This window comes from Coregonus lavaretus (assembly GCF_964263955.1).
Source record: "Coregonus lavaretus genome assembly, chromosome: 27".
Lineage (NCBI taxonomy): Eukaryota > Metazoa > Chordata > Actinopteri > Salmoniformes > Salmonidae > Coregonus > Coregonus lavaretus.
In genome coordinates, this window is record NC_140014.1 from 4,211,767 (window position 1) to 4,224,193 (window position 12,427).

The window sequence follows — 12,427 nt, forward strand, 5'->3', positions numbered from 1 at the left end:
CTGTCTAAACACAGCCTCAAAGGCTCTCTGTGTGCTACATTTAAAAGTGTTTGCATTAGTGCAAAGATGACAGCTGTAGAGAATAAAAGGTCCAATCATGAGAAATGCATTTTACAACCTTGGTGAAATCCATCCCTATTTACATTTTGTGGGGAGCACCAGAAAGGATATGGATCCTATCCATTCTTTATTCTACGCTATTACAAGACTCCAAAGAAATACCCCCTCCCTTTCCCAAACCCTGTCTGCAAGTCTCGACTCCTCCGAAAATGAGTCCTGTTCAACCCAGCACACCATAGATAGTCGGGTTTCCCCCCGAACACGACAAGAGAAATCAACCGTCAAAATCTCAGGGGTCACCGCTAGATGATATTCTGACTAGAGGGTGAGTCATTTGGGCAGGTGGAGCAAGTTAGACGTTTAACCCCGATTTGGGTTACCCTTTCCACAGAGGGTAAAAAATAAAAAAAACACTATGGGTTTTATATGAAGTAGATATTTGCGGTGAAGGTTGGTCAGACCTACTTTGTACTGGCGTGTTGCCGGTGGGAGCAGAGTGGTGTAGGACAACTGTAACCCAGAGCGAAGTGTCTGTGTGGTCTGAGCTCCACTACAGTGGACATGTTTACCTTCCTGTTTCGGCTGCCCAGCCTCAGGGAGTGGGGAGTGCTATTTTTTTTTATGGGGGCAGCCTGGCGTAGTCCAACAGAAGATGAAGAAGGACGAAGAGAGGGAGCGCCGGGGTAGTACAAAGACAGACGTTGTTGGTGGTCTTCCTCTGATCTCTGGGCACCATTTTGAATCAGAGTGACAGGACAGCCCTGGATTGTACCATGATGACTGTGCTCGTGCCCTCTACAGTTCCGTTATGACCTCTGCCTGCCAGATTTGACTCTGCAATTATTCTTTGGGCCTGTACATACAGAGGCGTATGCAGTACAATAGTCCATGTATACTGTATGCATCCGTGGCACAGCAAATTCTTGTCCACACATCCTTAGTGTCTGTGTTTTAGTGGTAAATATACCATACATCTTTCTGCTAATTAGCGCTGTGACCTTTTGTTGCACAGTGACATCTATAGGGTCGATGCGGTTAACACAAGGCTGTGCTGCCATCTTCCCTGACTATCTATCTTTCTATGCCACTCTAGCAGTGTGCACAGGGGCGTGTTGCCTCTAAATGTCACATCAGCCAGCCTTCCAAGCCATCAGTGTGGAGAGACGGTGTGTTCGTGACCGAGCCCTTTGCTCACGCTTGGCTTGAGCCGTGTTCCCCCCGCAAGCGCTGACCCTTGTTGTGGCGCTATCTGGCTATGGGGAAAGGGACAATCTGATTTGTATCCATCCTCATGGGAAAGCCTCGATCCTCATGAGTTGGTTTGGGTGACCAGGTGAAGCGTACACTAGGTGAACCAAGCTACTGTACGAAATCTAAGTTCCTAAACTCCTCTGACTCGTTGTTGGACTGTCTGTCAAAGTGTGCACATCTCTCAATCGGGAGAGCAAGGTAGAGCTAGAGCCACATCTTCGTTATGCAGCCCCCCACTCACTGCAGCGCTGGATATAACTTTGTGGAATAACGCAAATCTTCGAAAATAAGAAACTTTCTGTCACAGCGAACATACTAAATTCGGGAAGCCCAATCGATTGTGAGATATGGCATATACCTTTTCATGTGATACATTTGGGTTGTGGTTTCGCAATTTGACCTTTTCTGAGATCTCTGCCAAGCAAGGAGGAAACAGCAGCCCATGGGTGGGCTTACTGCTCATGCAACAACACACGCACGAGGGGTCTCCTTATAAACACAACACACCGGCCATTTTCAAAATAGCCTGCATCAGACATCACCCAACACAGCACACCTTTTTCTCTCTTTCAATTCTCTGGAAACCAATCAGAAAATGCTGTGCTCTAAATATGTTTTTCTCTTAAATTATGTCACTGGTGTATTTTGTTAGAATTTTTGAATATATTTCACAAAAGGCTATAAAGTTTTGACCAGGCACGAGTCCATCCAGGCGTGAGTCCCGTGCGCGAAACAACACACAACGAGCTCTAGAAAGTTTCAACCCACAATTTAGATATAAAAATATACGCCTACCTTTCTGTCATGTCAACCATCCATCCAAATTAAATAATTCCACGTGTCCGCTTTCTGTCTTTATAAACTTTCACGTAGCCAATTCTATGATATGGGGTGACCCAATGAACAACACTGCAGCTGTTCATTGCAGTGATCATCATTCATCACATATGCTATATATAATCAATACACAACTTTCACGGAGTAGGATATTTGATGCAAGGAGTAGGATATTTGATGCAAGGGGTATTTGATGCAAACATATAAGAATGCTTTTCCATTTTATAAACTTAGCCTATATTATCACATTCTCTTGCTCGCTCGAGGAAGGCAATTTGGCCCTGGCTTGCAAAATAAATCCCCTGCATCATTTGGTAAATGATTGTCATTAGTCTACCGATATGTAAATGTAGGCTAATAATAAATGTAATAATAGCATATTTGATCTACACCAATGAAAAATTTGACAGTGAGCATAAATCACATTTCGATAGACGCATGCATCAGTACCTAGGCTATCTATTATATCTGCAACTGAAATTATTTTACAAGGTTCGCTGTCAGCTGGCTGCTGTAGGATAGTTTTTTATTTTTTTTATTTATCTAATTAAACATTTGTTCCATGGATTAGCCATATAGCCCATATTTGTCATCTAGTGAAGTGGAAGTTATGTTGCACACTCACTAGGCTTTCCCTCTCATTTTAGTACCGTAATTTTCGGACTATAAGCCGCGCCTTTTTTCCCATTTTTCGACCCTGCGGCTTATATAACGGTGCAGCTAATCTATGGATTTTTACAGCTAACGGCCACTAGAAGACCTCCTAAATCTATGGATTTTACAGGTTACAGTCCACCAACTTTAACTCTATGGGCTCTATGACCGGTCCGCGCCCCCCACCTTTAAGCGGCGGGCTCCAGCAGGAAAAGCTGGAGGCCGGAAAAGAGTGAGACAGGTAGCGCGCAAAAGTAAAAGTGGAACCGAGAGTGGTACGAGAGACAGAACGAGAGCAAGACAGACAGACATTACGAGAGCGAGACAGTTTGTCTCTTTCCCGACAATCCCCTCTGTGCACGAACCCTTACATATGGTAATTAAACATTAAAACACCTGCGGCTTATAGGCCAGTGCGGCTTATATATGTACACATCATTCAATATCATTCAATTTAGCTGCTGCGGCTTATACTCCGGTGCGCCTTATAGTGCGGAAAATACGGTATATATTTTGCCGTAATCTGCTCACACCATACAACAAGGGATAGCCTACAGTCAGAGACGGAAGATGGACAATGGGGTTGGAAGGTAGAAGTGGGAGGCGGGATCAGGTCGGCTCCTTTCTTGCTTGGCAGAGATCTCAGAAAATGTAAAATTGTGAACCCGCAACCCAAACTTATCACATAAAATGTATATGCCATATTTAACAATCGATTGGGCTTCCCGAATTTAGTATTTTCTCTGTGACAGAACGTGATTTCTTTTTTTTTGTTGTTCTTTTTTAAAATATATTTGCGTTATTCCTCAAATGTATGTCTAGCGCTCCAGTGAGTGGGGTGATGTAGCTCTCGCTCTAGCTCTACCTCGCTCTCCCTGACTGAGAGAGGTGCACACTTTGACAGTCCAACAATAAATCAGAGGGGTTTAGGAACTTCTACACGTTTTTGAAATGTGACTTTATTCCCCTTTTAAGGCTAAGTGTAAGTTCATCGTAAAGCATTTGTATTATCATGGTTAAATCTCTGAGCTGTTTCCCAAAACCATCATTACGAAAGATGCACTTGAAAACGCATGTTAATTACCACTCGTAGAACAGCTAAGTGTGTCGTTAGATCATTTTTTGCCCTTCCGCTTCACTTTAAACACAGAATCAAGATGTTTAGCTGTCTGTTGCTCTGTGACCACCGATAACTTCAGAACGAAGTTTACTACAAATAAAAAGTTGCTAATGTCTTTGCAATTGTTACAAACAAGTGAAGGATAAAAAATGAAATGAAAACCTAGATGACTGTATGAAGATGAATACAGTATAGGTTACATAGGCCTATATATTTCAGTCATATTAAAATAAATGTCATGTTCATTCAATTGAGTTCTATTTTGCTAATTGTAGGCTACTGTCCAATTTTTTTGCCTCACTATATTTCATGATGTGTAACAAGCATTAGAAGAGCGCCACAGTGGAGTTATCATAATACCCTTGACCTAGTGGTCAAACAGGGAAATTGTTCCAATAATTTTTCCACCATTCATTTTTCCCATAGGGGATTTTAGAAACATTTAAAATAAGGGCTGTGTATAGTGTAGGCTTACCCTGGTGTGACGTTTTGATAACCTGTCGGACAAGGTGACGTTTATCAATATATGCGGCTCTATTTACTCTCAGATTCAAAAATGCTGATTAGCGTCAAAGTAGACATCATGCAAAACTACAAATCCCTGCAAGCTCTTGCACATCACCTCTAGCTGACACCTTTGCTAACAGGTATTGTGTCAATTTAAAACTTGCACAAGACAGTTCACAGAATCGTCAATTTTAAAGAAATGTAGGCAATTTATTAATTACTACATTTAGCTAACATTAGTTAATCCAGTGATTCTTACCTTTGCCTCGATTCGGCAGCCTCTTCCAGATCATCATGGCATTTGTAGTTCTTTATGATAGCCACATTAGCAGCTAATTAGCCTTTCCATTAGCAGCTAATTAGCGTTTCATTTTTGGGGGCAAATATATTGATAAGTCACCTTGTCCTAGAGAGATTTACACACACCAGGGTAAGTTTACACGAAACACACCCCTTATTTTAAGTGTTTCTAAAATCCCAAATGGGAAAAATGAATGGTGGAAAAACGATTGGAACCATTTCCCTCTTTGACCTCTAGGGTATTATGACTCATACTATGGTACTCTATATCTCTAGGAGCTGATCTGTCAGTATTGTGGAATAATTCTAATGTTAAGGTGAGATGTGAATGGAGTATGAAAAAATTTATGCACTCACTAACTGTAAGTCGCTCTGGATAAGAGTGTCTGCTAAATGACTAAAAATGTAAAAAATTAAAATAAAATAAATGAGAAAGCTGATCCGAGAGCAGCACTGCAATATCGACACATGCTACAACGACACACTTAAAGAAAGTTCTCCCTATGTGGTGTTTTGGGAAACGCATGTGAGTTCTTCAGCCGTTTTAGTAACGATGCATTGTTAAAACGCTCGTAAGCTTAAGTTCCATCGCTATTGGGAAACTGGGCCCTGCACTATGATATCTAGTGGGGCTGGTACAGCATATAGCTGGCAGGCCCTCGCATCCCCAGCCAACGGTAGCTCACTTCCCCAAGGTCAGCCCCCTCTCTTGCTGAGGCCACGGTCAGCCCGGGGCCTCCCCTCTTCCCCCCCAATCACGTCTTTATCCAAGCCAGTATGCCTCAGCAAGAACGCTTACATCTAATTATTTTTACTCTATTTATTTTCTGCTTCTTTTTTTTTTCTCCTCGTAGATTTTTTTTTAAACCCCTGAAATTTCTCAGGCAGCAGCTCGACAGAGTAGGAGCAGGGTGAAGCGGAGCCTCGGGCTCCGGCCTTGTCTTTTCCAGCTTCATTTATTCAGTGCCGTCACTGACTCTGTTATTTATTACGCACTTGTTTATTTCCCTGGCCTTTATTCTCTCTTTCTTTTGCTCCTTTGTTATCAAAGGCTGTGTATGAACAAGACGTGCATTTAAATGTCCAAAAATATCCACCAAAAAAGCTATGTTGGTATCTGAAAGAAAAACGCTAGAATCTCCCAAAAGCCTTAACAAAAGAATGCTGGGGGGGTGTAACAATGGAGAGATTACATGAGCCCTAGTCCCGTGTAGCTCAGTTGGTAGAGCATGGCGCTTGCAAAGCCAGGGTTGTGCGTTCCTTTCCCACGGGGGGCCAGTATGAAAATGTATGGACTCAATAACTGTAAGTCGCTCTGGATAAGAGCATCTGCTAAATGACTGAAATGAAATTAAATGTAATTAGCTTATCAGCTAAAAAAACATCTCTTATGCAACAATTAATTTTCAGGCTGTCCATGCAAATTAAAATCTTGATTATATATTGAATTTAACCAAATCAAAAGGGGTAGGTGGGGGCAATCGGAGCCCACACTGCTTTATATATTTCATATGTTATTTTTATTTTTTTAATAAAATGTAAAACGCTGGAAATTGGCTATAGCAAAAAGACTGGCGAGAAAGTCCTTAGGGCAGTGTTTAACAATGGCTCTCTGACTTCAACTCCAGTAGCAGGAGGAGGACAGCGGGAGCAGAGCGCCTGCTTACCGACGCAAGGGGCTCGCTCTAGGCAGAGGTCGAGAGTCGGGGAAGGACAGAGGACCGAGCGAGGGAGGGATGGTGGGGGTTGGGGGCGCTCAGTGCATGGCAAGCAGTGGAACGTCTATGCCACGTGTCAAACACAAGACCCGTGGGCCGAATCAGGCCTGTGACACATTTCTATCCGGCCCGCGCAATGATTTGGGTTGTCAATTCACTTTGGCCCGCTTCCATACGGCCACCGAAGCACTGCACTAGAAGTCATAGCAAGCACTGCCAGCGTGCTGCATGCCAAACGGCAGTACATTGCTATACACACACCCCTCGTCCCAGACCCACACACACACACCCACACACGAGCCAGCCATTGCTCTGTATCATGTCATCACTAATGGCACTGACCGAATCTTCAACCGGACCAAAAATGTTAAGGTGTTGTAGGCTAAATGTCCATGCCAAGTTTCGGTTCCAACGGGTCATTGCTGTAGCCTACAGAAAATGTCATCTTGGTTGTCAAAAAGTTATAAGATAAAGGATTCACACGTGGGTATAAATTACTACTAAAGGATAATAGGACACACAAGTGAGTATAAATGAGTCAACAGTTGAGTCATCTGCTTTATGAAATTACAGCCTGATGCGCTCGCATTGGTGAATCCAACGTCAATTGTGTTGCTGTTGTGTGTACCGTTTACCATGCGCAGCGAAGGGAAAGTGTACAGACATATGCCACAGTCCTAGCTAGGCTATTAAAATGTTGCAGTCTGGCTTTGGTTTTTAAAGCTTGACAATGAATAACCAGAAAACAAAACCTGCAACAAAACACCATGCAATGGAGAAACATGTAGAACTATTACAGCAAAATTTGAGCAGTAGCCTAGGCTGGCTACTCAACTACAATACATTTTGAGTGCACCATACATCAACCGCAACGGTGATCCATACAGTGCAAAAAAATGAAAAACATGTTTTAACTTTCAATGTTAAAACAACCTAGCTACTTTTTTGTTATTTGTAGTTCTTAAATACTTTTTGATTAGGGTTGCAGCATATTTTGCACATCTGCAAGCATAGCAGCAAAGGCTGAACAAATATTATTGATCTCTTCTTTTGTTTTAATAGGTTAAAAATGCTATGTACAGCATCATAAGTGGACATTCTAAAGGGCCATAATTTTTCAAATAAAACCATGTCCAGTTTGGGTCGCAGTTGTATGCACGTTTTTTTAAAAATAAAAATATATATATATATATCTGGCCCACACATTTGTTGTGGTCCTTGTGCTGATTGAGTTTGACACCCCTGGTCTATGCAGAATACCCCCAGAGCTCTTTACGCACATAGAATCAGACTTAAATCATAAGAGAAGCTGCTTTACAGTCCCTTGACGTCAAAGCTGGCATACATTGATGTATATTGTGCACATATACGTATTGATACATGTACCTGTATAACCTGTATGCAATGCTTAACAATATGTATGTACATATAAAGCCTTTACCCAAGTGCACACATTTCTGTGGATTTAACTGCTGCTCTAACAAAACAACTAATATTCCTCATTAACCCCTTACACCCGTGGAAATTGGCCTATATGGATAGGGCCCAATTGAAATGTTTCTAAGAGAAGAACTGTAAAAAGCATGTGCGTGACCGTGGTAGCAATTGAAAGAAAACACTGGAGATTATGGGGAAATTATCTGACCAGAGATGATGACACAACAGTTCACCTGACACAAGACTGAATCCAAACATTACACTGTTGATTTTATGTGCATTTTACATTTACTGTACTTTTCACAGCATTTGTCAATAACAACATCTGAAAATACTCTGAATACATTCATTAACATAATAAGAATATTCATTGACGTTTTGGAGTAAGTGCAAGATGAGAAAAAACGATTACATGGTTATGAGTGAGAGGTCTAACTGGTGTCTCCGAGTGGCCACACACCTCTCCAAACTGTGCACAGTTCCTAAGTCATTTCACTTTTATGACTTGAGGAAAGAGCCTTCAACTATAAGAACTGAAGAAAGCACACTTGTAGTGTTTTATTTGGAACACAGCCCTGCATCGCCACCATCACACAATTACTGTTGTTGTTTACGCAATCCGAAAACGTTCCTTTATAAATCTCAATCTGGGTTAGGTGGGCATCATTTGAAAGCTTATTCTATTGCCAACATGGCTAGCTAAGTTATGATATGATCATACAGTGTAAGGCTTTCAAAAGGCACTTCAGACAAACCGAGTCATGATCAAATCAAATTTTATTGGCCACATGCGCCGAATACAACAGGTGCAGACATTACAGTGAAATGCTTACTTACAACCCTTAACCAATAGTGCATTTATTTTTAATAAAAAAGTAAAATAAAACAACAACAAAAAAGTGTTGAGAAAAAAAGAGCAGAAGTAAAATAAAATAACAGTAGGGAGGCTATATATACAGGGGGGTACCGGTGCAGAGTCAATGTGCAGGGGCACCGGCTAGTTGAGGTAGTTGAAGTAATATGTACATGTGGGTAGAGTTAAAGTGACTATGCATAAGTAATTAACAGAGTAGCAGCAGCTTAAAAAGATGGGGTGGGGGGTGGGAGGGCAGTGCAAATAGTCCGGGTAGCCATGATTAGCTGTTCAGGAGTCTTATGGCTTGGGGGTAGAAGCTGTTTAGGGGTCATTTGGACCTAGACTTGGCACTCCGGTACCGCTTGCCGTGCGGTAGCAGAGAGAACAGTCTATGACTAGGGTGGCTGGAGTCTTTGACAATTTTGAGGGCCTTCCTCTGACACCGCCTGATATAGAGGTCCTGGATGGCAGGAAGCTTGGCCCCAGTGATGTACTGGGCCGTACGCACTACCCTCTGTAGTGCCTTGCGGTCGGAGGCTGAGCAGTTGCCATACCAGGCGGTGATGCAACCAGTCAGGATGCTCTCGATGGTGCAGCTGTAGGATGTTTTGAGGATCTGAGGACCCATGCCAAATCTTTTCAGTCTCCTGAGGGGGAATAGGCTTTGTCGTGCCCTCTTCACGAATGTCTTGGTGTGTTTGGACCATGATAGTTTGTTGGTGATGTGGACACCAAGGAACTTGAAGCTCTCAACCTGTTCCACTACAGCCCTGTCGATGAGAATGGGGCCGTGCTCAGTCCTCTTTTTTTTTCCTGTAGTCCACAATCATCTCCTTTGTCTTGGTCACGTTGAGGGAGAGGTTGTAATCCTGGCACCACACGGCCAGGTCTCTGACCTCCTCCCTATATTCTGTCTCATCGTTGTCGGTGATCAGGCCTACCACTGTTGTGTCATCTGCAAACTTAATGATGGTGTTGGAGTCGTGCCTGGCCATGCAGTCATGAGTGAACAGGGAGTACAGGAGGGGACTGAGCACGCACCCCTGAGGGGCCCCCGTGTTGAGGATCAGTGTGGCAGATGTGTTGTTACCTACCCTTACCACCTGGGGGCGGCCCATCAGGAAGTCCAGGATCCAGTTGCAGAGGGAGGTGTTTAGTCCCAGGATCCTTAGCTTAGTGCATTTAAGTGCGTGTTCTGCGGCAAATCTTCTTAGGCTCATTCTGTTCAGGACAACCCAGGGTATAATGCATGTCATCCTTGTAACTGTGGATCAAACATAGCGATCATAAACGGTGATACTGTAAATGACATGAGTTTTCAAAAATGGAAATGTGAAGTGCTTGGATTGATGGGTGTGCGGTTTGCTTGTATTACATCAAAGCAGTATATATTATAATCCTCAACGTCTCAGCTTTCAGAACACATCGACTCCTCTCGATTTAAAGCATTTCCCTCACTCAGACAACAACAAATGTGCAAAAGTAGCCCAATTAGCAGGAGGGATGGGGCATCTTCTTGTCGCCTGCGGTCAAGTTTATAAAGGCTATCCGTCAAAACCGATACAGCGCTGTGAATCGGATAACCTGAGCTCTCGTCATGTATAGCATGTTATTGTAGCCACTGTGTTCGAATTTAGGAGCTTTTCAAAGACAAAATGTGCCATTTTCAACCCATATACAGGATGACAGGGGCTGTGAGTGGAAAGGGTTACGATGCAGTAGGGCAAACAGTGATTTATTAACTGTAGTTTTAAATGTGTTCATTTTTCAGAATAATTTGTCAAATTCTCATTAAATTATTATATTTTGCAAGTACTCAACAGATTCCATACAGAACAGATGCCTTACATTTCTTTAAATACTTAACCCATCCATCTGTGTATATACATGGTTATTGCTCAAGGGCATACAACAACACAGTGCAGTAAATGTCATTGGAACATTCACCCTTTTGTCAAACGTTCATCCACTTTAAAAGCAACCTTACACTTTTCTAAATGTATGCATGATTTATCAGTAACGCCTTGAAGCACAGTTGGGCTAACCTTGCACCCATTGGATATTCTCCAATCAGTTGAGCTAACACAAAAGTTATTATTAGGGCAAGATGCATTCGCCAGTCACAGCAAGGGGTTGTTTTCCAATGAATGCAGGGGCCGCATTTGTGGGTGTTTGCTACCGAAATCAGTTGATATTATCAACCCACGTATAACCTGTCAATCTCCTACGTGGTGGATACATTGCCTTCAGAAAGTATTCACACTCCTTGACTTTTGTTGTTACATAGTGGGATAAAAAAATATATATATATATATATATATATATATATATATATATATATATTGTTTTATCTACACAAAATACTCTTGTCAAAGTGGAAGTAAAATAAAGAATTATGAAAAATAAAACACTAACATACACTTAGTGTACAAAACATTAGGAACACCTTCCTAATATTGAGTTGCACTACCTTTTGCCCTCATAACAGCCTCAATTCGTCGGGGCATGTACTCTACAAGGTGTCAAATTGAATGGATGTCCTTTGGGTGGTGGACCATTCTTGATACACGCGGGAAACTGTTGAGCGTGAAAAACACAGCAGCGTTGCAGTTCTTGACACACTCACACCGGTGCGCCTTGCACCTACAACTATACCCCGTTCAAAGGCACCTAAATCCTGTTCAGTCTATGTCATGGAAAGTGCAGGTGTTCCTAATGTTTTGTACACTCAAGGTATCTTGATTAGTTAAGTATTCAACCCCCTGAGTTGATAGATATTAGAATCACCTTTGGCAGTTGAATTAAAATGATAGGAGAACAGAAAATGATCAAATGTGTTAATATGAAAAATATTAGAAAAATGTATTGGTCTTGCGAATTAATTTCCAGGCAGACTACTGGGTTTATTTCCTCACGTGTTTCGCGCTCTGGTTACCAGGCGAGCTCGCTCATTCCACCCACTCTGCAACTCAGCCAGGCAGGTACAGAACTGACTGATTAGGCAGCGCCAAACGTCACATCGATAGCTAAAATGCCGGGCAAATGTAGATTCAGTCCTGCCTGGGAGGGTATTGATGTTTATGAATGGGTTTTGCCAGATGCTGACCTTCTAGGCAGAGTTGCAAAGAAAAAGCCATATCTCAGACTGGTCAATAAAAATAAAAGATTAAGATGGGCAGTCTGAGATATGGCTTTTTCTTTGCAACTCTGCCTAGAATGTCAGCATCCCGGAGTCGCCTCTTCACTGTTGATGTTGAGACTGGTGTTTTGCGGGTACTATTTAATGATGCTGCCAGTTGAGGACCTGTGAGGTGTCTGTTTCTCAAACTAGACACTAATGTATTTGTCCTCTTGCTCAGTTGTGCACCGGGGCCTCCCACTCCTCTTTCTATTCTGGTTAGAGCCAGTTTGCGCTGTTTTGTGAAGGGAGTAGTACACAGCGTTGTACGAGATATTCAGTTTCTTGGCAATTGCTCGCATGGAATAGCCTTCATTTCTCAGAACAAGAATAGACTGACGTGTTTCAGAAGAACGTTTTTTGTTTCTGGCCATTTTGAGCCTGTAATCGAACCCACAATTGCTGATGCTCCAGATACTCAACTAGTCTCAAGAAGGCCAGTTTTATTGCTTATTTTATTCAGCACAACCGTTTTCAGCTTTGCTAACATAATTGCAAAAGGGTTTTCT

The 12,427-nt window shown here is 42.3% G+C and overlaps 1 protein-coding gene across 1 annotated transcript in view; it reads left to right on the top strand.

Annotated features, from left to right (window-relative positions):
• The window catches only part of babam2 (BRISC and BRCA1 A complex member 2), a 193,113-nt gene that overhangs the window by 77,238 nt on the left and 103,448 nt on the right, over positions 1–12,427 (top strand). The gene's annotated exons all lie outside the window — the stretch shown is intronic.